This window comes from Capricornis sumatraensis, chromosome 1 (genome assembly GCF_032405125.1).
Source record: "Capricornis sumatraensis isolate serow.1 chromosome 1, serow.2, whole genome shotgun sequence".
NCBI lineage: Eukaryota > Metazoa > Chordata > Mammalia > Artiodactyla > Bovidae > Capricornis > Capricornis sumatraensis.
The window spans coordinates 83,073,952-83,083,074 of NC_091069.1; the positions used below are offsets into that span (position 1 = coordinate 83,073,952).

Genomic DNA, 9,123 nt, shown 5'->3' on the forward strand with positions numbered 1-9,123 from the left:
TACAACTAGCCTGTGGGAATTTGCTGTAAGATGCAGGAAACTGAAACCTGGTGCTCTGTGACAACCTCAAGGGGTGGGAGGTGGTGGGAGGTGGGCGGAAAGCTCAACAGGGAGGCGACATATGTCTGCTTGTGGCTGATTCATATTGATGTATGGCAGAAACCAACACAACGTTATAAGGCAATTATCTTCCAATTAAAAATAAATTTTAAAAAATGACCATATTAAAAAAAAAAGAAAGCTGAGCACTGAAAAACTGATGCTTATGAAATGTGGTGTTGGAGAAGACTCTTGACAGTCCCTTGGACTGAAAAGAGATCCAACCAGTCAATCCTAAAGGAAATCAGTCCTGAATATTCATTGCAAGGACTGATGCTGAAGCTGAAACTCCAATACTTTGGCCACCTGATGCGAAGAACTGACTCATTGGAAAAGACCCTGATGCTGGGAAAGATTGAAGGCAGGAGGAGAAGGGGACAACAGAGGATGAGATGGTTGGACGGCATCACCAATGAAATGGACATGAGTTTGAGTAGGCTCCAGGTGTTGGTGATGGACAGGGAGGTCTGAGGTGCTGCAGTCCATGGCGTTGCAAAGAGTCAGACATGACTGAGTGACTGAACTGAACTGAATATTATTCTTACTACAAATACGTTTTTGTAAAAGTTTTCCAATTTTATTGAGAAATAATTGAAATAACACTACATAAGTTTAAGGGGCATAGCATGGTTTTATTTATATATATTATGAAAATATTATCACAAGTTCAGACAGCTTCCATCTTTTCATATAGACACAATAAAAAGAAAGAAAAGGGAAAAAAAAATCTTTGTGATGGGAACTCTTAGGATTCATCCTTTTAACAACTTTGCTATGTATCACAGAGCAGTGATGTTCTTGTTGTTCAGTAGCTCAGTTATGTCCAACCCTTTGAGACCCCATGGACTGCAGCTTACTAGGTTGCCCTATCCTTTGCTATCTCCTAGAGATTGCTCACATTCATGTCCATTGAGTCAGTGATGCCAAACAAGCATCTTGTTCTCTGTCATACACTTCTCCACCTGCCCTAAATCTTCCTCAGCCTCAGAATCTTTTCCAATGAGTTGGCTCTTTGCATCAGGTGGCCAAAGTATTGGAACTTCAGCTTCAGCATCAGTACTTCCAATGAATATTCAGGACTGATATCCTTTAAGATTCACTGGTTTCATCTTCCTGCTGTTCAAGGAACTATCAAGAATCTTCTCCAGCACCACAATTTGAAACCATCAGTTCTTCTGTGCCCAGTCTTCTTTATGTTCCAACTCTCACATCCATCATGACTGCTGGAAAAATCATAGCTTTGACTGTACAGACCTTTGTTGGTAAAGTGATGTCCCTGCTTTTTGATAACCTGTCTAGGTTTGTCATAGATTTTCTTCCAGGGAGCAAGCATCTTTTAAGTTCATGTCTGCAGTCACTGTCTTCAATAATTCTGGAGCCCAAGAAAATAAATCTTTTATTTTCCATTTCCCCCACCCTTTTTTTTTTTTTTGGCCATGAAGTGATGGAACTGGATGCCATGATCTTTGCTTTTTGCATACTGAGTTTCAAGCCAACTGTTTCACTCTCCTCTTCCACCATCATCAAGAGGCTCTTCAGTTCCTCTTCGCCTTCTGCCATTAGGGTGGTGTCACATCCATGTCTGAGGTTATTGATATTTGTCCTGGAATCTTGATTCCAGCTTGTGCTTTATACAGCCTGGCATTCCACATAATGTACTTTGCATATAAATTAAATAGGCAGGGTGACAATATACAGCCTTGACATACTCCTTTCCCAATTTGGAACCAGTCTGTTTTTCCATGTCCAGTCCTAACTGTTGTTTCTTGGTCTGCATACAGGTTTCTCAGGAGGAAGGTCAGGTGGTCTGGTATTCCCATCTCTGTAAGAATTTTGTACAGTTGGCTATCTGCTGTCATGCTGTCCATTATAGTCCCAGTACTTATTTATAACTAAAAGTTTATTGCCGACTCACTGAAAAAGTCTAAAACCAACTCATTGGAAAAAGACTGATGCTGGGAAAGACTGAAGACAGAAGGAGAAGGGAACAGCAGAGGATGAGATGCTTAGATAGCACCAAATACCCAATTTGAGCAAACTCTGGAGATAATGGACCCTGGCATGTCTCAGTCCATGAAGCTGCAAAGAGTTGGACTTCATGACGGAACAACAACAAAAAGTTTATACCTTTTTACCACCTTCCTCCAATTCCCCTCCCATACTCTTCACTGCTGGTTAACCATACATTTGATTGGAAAGATAATTTGAGATCTAAAATTACGTTATCTTCCTCTATAGAGGATTATGATTGCTTTTGGAAGGCAGTGCCAAAAACAATCCCTTCCAGATCAGAGAAAATTTCAGTGTTTGAGAAGATAGTAGTTAAGCTACAATTCATGGAAGAAACTGCCTTCAGCTCATTAACAGTCCATGGATGTTGCTCGCACTATGACCTTTACTGTATGTAAAATGGTATGAAGAGTTCCTACTGTCTCATGAGGGTGGTGTGAGAATAAAACTGAATCACACATATGGAATAACTTAGAAATACTAAAGAGCATACCAGATATTGTAGTTAAAGTACAGTAGTGAATGCTCAATGAATAGAAAGATAAACTTCCTTGAAAAACCATTGTATGTAAAGGGCTATAAGCAATCTGACAACATCCTGCTTACAAAGACTAGCATAATTGGCACCTTTAAAGATGTCACTATGTGCCACAGCTTTCTGTTAATACATTTGCCTTTCCATTTATGAATCTCTTAGCATGTAATATCCATTTGTTTGCTTTTAACTTAATGTAAAAACTGTGTGTTCTTTTAGGAATGCACATTTTCCTGTACATTATATTTCTGACATTTATCCATATTGATAAGTGAAGCTAGAATTCATTGTTTGACTGTCTTATTGGGTTACATTACATGAATATTCTACAATTCATTTATATATTTTACTGTTAAAAACACTTGGGTTGATTCAATATTCTGCTATTCAAAACCATACGGACACAGTGCACATATATATGAATTTCTCTAAGACATAAGAAATACGAGTGAAATTTTGAGGCTATCAAGGTTATTTTTCTTCAGCTTTACAACACAATTTTAACTTACTTACATGATTTCTCAAGTAGAATATAATTATACACACCCATTAATATTGTATAAGTATTCATAAAGCTTTCAGTATCTTAATCAACATTTGTGTCAGTTAATTTAATTTTCACCAAGCAGGTGGTCATAGTTTTTCTTTTTATATTTATAATTTCTATGCTTCAATTAATAATGATATTCATATGTTGATTTAGGATATATTTTTTCCTCTGTAGTGTTTTTGTACCTGAATTTTTCCTGTTGGGTTGTTTTTCTTTTCTCATAGGTCACTTTGAGTTTTGTTTATTCTAGATACTAATTCTTTGCTATTATCTGTGATACAAACAACTTCTAATTAAGACATACATTCTAATTTTTCTAATTTAAGATTTTTAAACTTTAAAATCTTGTCTTTATTAAAATATTTTCTTTATTTAGCATCTTAAAAATGTATACCTATTCTGAACTCATAAAATCTTGTTTTATATTGTCTTTTAATAGCTTTGTATTCTGCCTTTGAAACTAACATTTGATCTCTCAAGAAGTATCTTTGAACCAAGCATATGGACATTATATATAAAATATACTTATATATATATGTATAAACTTTCCCCCAACACAATTTATCAAACAGTTTATTGATTATCTTTGATGTACTGAACCATGCCCATAACATGCCAGTTTTTCAGAATGTGTGTATCTGACTCCATATTCCCTATTTTTCCCATTTTTCTATTAGTCCATCCATGAACCAATATTGCCTTGGTTATACTAGTTTTATGAATTGATATTGTTTGAACAAATATCTTCACCTTGTTTTCTTTCTTCAGGTTAGTCTGATCTATTTTTAGCCTCTTTCCTTACTCTATTAATTTTAGAATCAGCCTTAAAAAAAAAATAAACACCTAAAAAATTAATAGCCAAGGAGGGTGTGGAAGAAAAGGAACTACACTGTTGGTAGGAATGTAAATGGTACAGCTCTATGGAAAACACTATGAAAGTTCTTTAAAAAGTTAAAACTAGAGCTACCATATGACTTAGCATTCCTACACCTGGATATAAATCCAGAAAAGATAAAAACTTTAATTTGAAAAGATAGCTGTACTTCAATGTTCATAGCAGCACTGTTTACAATAGTCAAGACACTGACACCATCTAAATGTCCATAACAGATAAATGGATAAAGAAAATGTGATACACAAATTAGAATATTACTCATCATTAACAAGAATGAAATAATGCCATATTGCAGCAATATGGATGAACCTAGAGATTATCACGTTAAGTAAATTAGACAAAGACAAATATTGTATGATACTACCTATATCTGAAATCTAAAAAAAAAAAAAAAAGATCCAAAGAAACTTATTTACAAAGCAGAAATAGACTCACATAGAATACAAACTTAGAGTTATGCAAAAAGAAATTAGGAAGGGATAAATTATGAGTTTGGGATTAACAGATATACACTACTACATATAAAATAAACAACAAAGATATATGGCAGAGCACAGGGAGCTACACTTAATATCTTGTAATAACCTACAAGAGAAAAAAAAATATGAAAAAGAAGGAAAACACATATATATTTATATCAGCCCCCCTCAGATAAACTGAATTATAACATGCATTTCACAAGAAACTTAGATGACTCATATACTTATTAAAGTATGAGAACCACAGGAAAATCCAGAAAAAATATGAATACAAATGGTAATAATGGGCACATTGATTTACAGGGAATGTATTATTTCACCAGAAAATACAGTGTTTGTTATATAGTTTCCTCCAGATAGTCTGGAAATTTCCTTCAATTCCTAGTTTGCATCTATCATTATAACAGTATAGTCAATCATTTATTCATTTATTTTTATTAATGTGGTAAGTTATATTCATTCCTTTCCTGATCCTTTTATACTCAAAATAAGGTCAATTGGCTATAATGTATTTTTACATATTTTTGAATTATTTTGGTAATATTTTAGATTATGTGAACAATGTTCCTATGTAAGATATCATTAATACTGTTACACATTTTAAGTTTTGCAATCAATGCTATTCTAACTGAATCACCTGATTCAGGAGTTTTCTCACTTCAGTCTGAAAAATCATGGATAAGTCAGGATTGAATTCTTCCTTGACTCTCTGGTAGAACTCATTGGTAAAATCTGTTGTTTTCAGTAGGACTTTTTAAACTATTGAATTTAAGATTACAGAATAATTCAGAACTTCTAATTCTCTTCAAGTGAATCTGATGAATTTTGTGTTAGTCACTCAGTCGTGTTTGTCTCTTTGTGACCCCATGGACTGCAGCCGACCAGAATCTTCTGTCCTTGGAATTCTCCAGGCAAGAATATTCGAGTGGATTTCCATCCTCTTTTCCAGGGGGTCTTCCCAACCCAGGAATCGAACCCAGTCTCCTGCATGGCAGGCAGATGCTTTACCAACTGAGCCACCAGGGAAGCCCTCGAGTGAATCTGATGGTTTTTAATTTTTATTTACTCATCTCATCTAAGTTTGAAAATTTCTGGCATAAATGTTTTACAGGTTTTATTTGTTTTAATATCTGCTTTACTGGTAGAGCTGTCCCCTTTTCAATCTTGATAACAATCATTTGTATCATGTCCCTTTTTTTCCCTGATTCATCTTATGAAACATTTCAAATTTTATTGAGTTGATGGTGTTTTTTATCATATCTTTCTATGTCCTTAAATAATATTTTATACAGATTTTTTTGCTTTATTACATATTTTTCTTATTCTAATGCATGGTTCTGCTTGCTAATATTCATGCTGTTTCTTTTTGCTAATATAAGTTCCAATATAAACATTTAAATGTATATATTTCTCTTTATGTATGTTATGTTTGGGGACATGATATTATTTCCTTTATCAGTCAGCACTATGTATCACGAGCATGCAGTATTTGAGATAAATGTTAAAAAGTCATTTTTTAGTTGAAACTCAAATTTAACTGGGTATCTTGTATTTATCTGTTTATGCATTTATGTATTTAGCTAACCTGGCAATCCTACTGTGTCTTTCCTAATCAATCTCTTACCCTGTATCACAACTCAAGTAAACCCTAATCTGCTCTCTATCAGGATAGATTAGAATCATCTCTTTGAGAGTCATGTTCACTGCATCTCACCACGTGTTGTCCTCTGTGTTTGGATTCTTTCACTCAGCGAAATGTTTTGGCAGTTTGTCCATATTGTTGTGTGTGTTGCTAGTTTGTATCTACTTATGACTGAATTGCATTTCATTGCATGAATATACCATAATTGATCTATTCAGCTGCTGATGAATAATTGGATTAATTCCAGGTTTTAGTATAATGAATAAGCTGAATGAATATTCATGTACCAACTCATTGAACATAAGATTCATGGACACACAGTTCATTTTCCTTGGAAATTTTATGGTAAGGTTATGTTTAAACTTATAAAAAGAAGTTTCAAAATTGTCTTCCAAAGTGGGTGTCTTATTTTACATTCCCACCAGCAATGTATGAGAATCCCAGTTGATCATATCATTGCTAACAATTGGTATTGTCTGTTTTACAAACTTCTCACCCTCCTATTATTACATGATCTACATGGCAATATCTCATTATTTTAATTTGTATTTTTCAGGAAACTAATGTTGTTATACATTTTTTTTGTGTGCTTATTAGTCATTCTTATATCTTCTTTGCAGAAGTCTCTGTCCAAATATTTTTCTTACTTTGTACTAGTTTGTTGGGGTTTTTATTGGTTTTAAGAATTCTTATCTATTTTATATAAAACTATATTGATACATATTGATATATTTATCAATATATCAGTATATCTATAAATATGATAAATAAATATATATATAAATAACTGATTTATGAAGACCTACTGAAACTCCAATACTTTGGCCACCTGATGCAAAGAACTAACTCATTTGAAAAGATACTGATGCTGGAAAACATTGAAGATGGGAGGAGAAGGGGACGACAGAGGATGAGATGGTTGAGTAAACTCTGGGAGTTGGTGATGGACAACGAGATCTGGTGTGCTGCAGTCCACGGGGTTGTAGAGTGGGACATGACTGAGCAACTGAACTGACTGACTGAACTAATTTATATTGATATATTTATATTTTATGTTATAAAATTTATACATTTTATATTTAAATTGATATCTATTTATCAATATATATGAGAGTGATATCAGGGAAATATATATATATATGTAATATATGTGTGTGCTTTTCCTTTTGCTGTCTTTTCCTTTTTTTAATGCTGTCTTTTGAAGAACATTGGGTTTCGATACATATAAAATATATGTCCCCTATATATGTACATAAAATTCTTAGAGAATACATATATATACTCCCAGTATTTCTGTCTTTTCATTTTATAAAACTGTCTTTTGAAGAACAAGTCTTCTTCATTTTAAAAAAGTTTAAATCATTAATTTTTACTGGTTTTGCTTTTTGAGTTTTATTAAAGGAAATTTGACTTACTTGTAGGTTGAGATTTTTTCCAGTGATTTTTTTCTACATATCAAAGTGTTTCAACCTGAGATTTGCATTTTTGACATATTTCAGGTTAATCTTGATGTACACCATGGACCCTGCAGTTTGTTCATAGGTAGAATTTCTTACCTCTTATACTTGTTTGCTGTTTAATGACAAGCCCTTTCAGTAAAGACGTGTGTCATGTTCATCACAGTACTTCTAGAATCAACTCTCAGTAGACATTTACTGAGTACATGGCTCTATTGGATGATAAACAAGAAATGATAACGTTTCTACCATCAATTGGGTTCAACTAATTGGGAAAAAGAGCCCCTTAGTCTGGCAAAAACCACTACAATATTATAAAGTAATTCACCTCCAACTAAAAAAAAAAAAAAAAAGAAATACAAAAAATAAAATAAAATAGAGGGGATAAGTATAACCCATCTTTTGTGGCTGCAAAAAGTACTAAATAGGTTACTACATTTAAAGAACTTAGAATAGGTCTGGTAGACAGTAAACATTCAGCAAACATTGGCCCCATTACCATCATTATCACCATCAGCAAGAGCATCCGCACTTTTATTAATTGACCACATATTTCCTTTTTAAGGAAATCAAAACAATTTGTCAAACTCCTACCTTGCCTCTAGCACTGTTTCCAATAAAATGTTTCTACCAAGTATGGTGTACAGAAAGACATATTAAAAAAAAAATAAAGAAAAGAAGGCTAGATGGCTTTTCATAGAAAATAAGTACACATTCTAAGCAGATGTATTATACACTGATGCTGAACCTCAGTCCCTTGGCTTATAAAGAAACATTTCCTAATCCCAAGTCTGTAAAGTACAGTGTTAATATTTTCACCTCTCTTAACGGCATAAATCGGTCCATAGAAATGTGTCTCCAGTCAATATCTGACTTGTTATGTAGATTAAATTTGACTTGGCATACTGGGCATCTCTATTTTCCAAATTAGATCTTCTGTCTTATTTTGGGATGCTTAAAAGGTTAAAAATCAAATTAAAACTCGTTTAATTAATTTAGATTGGTTTTAGCAGTCATATGTATATTAAAGTGAACCAGGGCAATTATATTAGTACTATTTATACTTCCAGGCCATTGCATGACAAAATGAAGACAAGATATGATTTAATCTAGCTCAATTTGTGAAAACCAACCTCCAATCTTGGTTTTTGTTCGAACCCCTGAGAAACTGAAATGAAAAATTACTATTTCAAAATGAAGCTGTCTGTTAAAATGTTGAAGATTTTAACATTAACTGTGATGTGTATCTGGGTGCTTACTTTTACACCTCTAATCCTCAGACTAAAATGGCATTCTAGAAATAATGACCCAGAACACAATAGGATTAGCATGGCATCTCTGAAGACAACTGTCACCGATGTTTAAGACTAATGGTTAAGGACATGAATCTTCCTTGCAGGATAATAAGTAGTCTGGATGAATGTCAGAGAATCCTGGACTGAGAATAAAAACTTAA

General features: G+C 33.5%; 1 non-coding gene across 1 annotated transcript; it reads right to left on the reverse strand.

The window, feature by feature from the left end:
- Nucleotides 1-5,523: 5,523 nt before the first annotated feature.
- On the reverse strand, nt 5,524-5,594 carry TRNAG-GCC (transfer RNA glycine (anticodon GCC)). The gene has a single exon. It is a non-coding gene; the product is annotated as a tRNA-Gly (tRNA).
- Nucleotides 5,595-9,123: the final 3,529 nt, after the last annotated feature.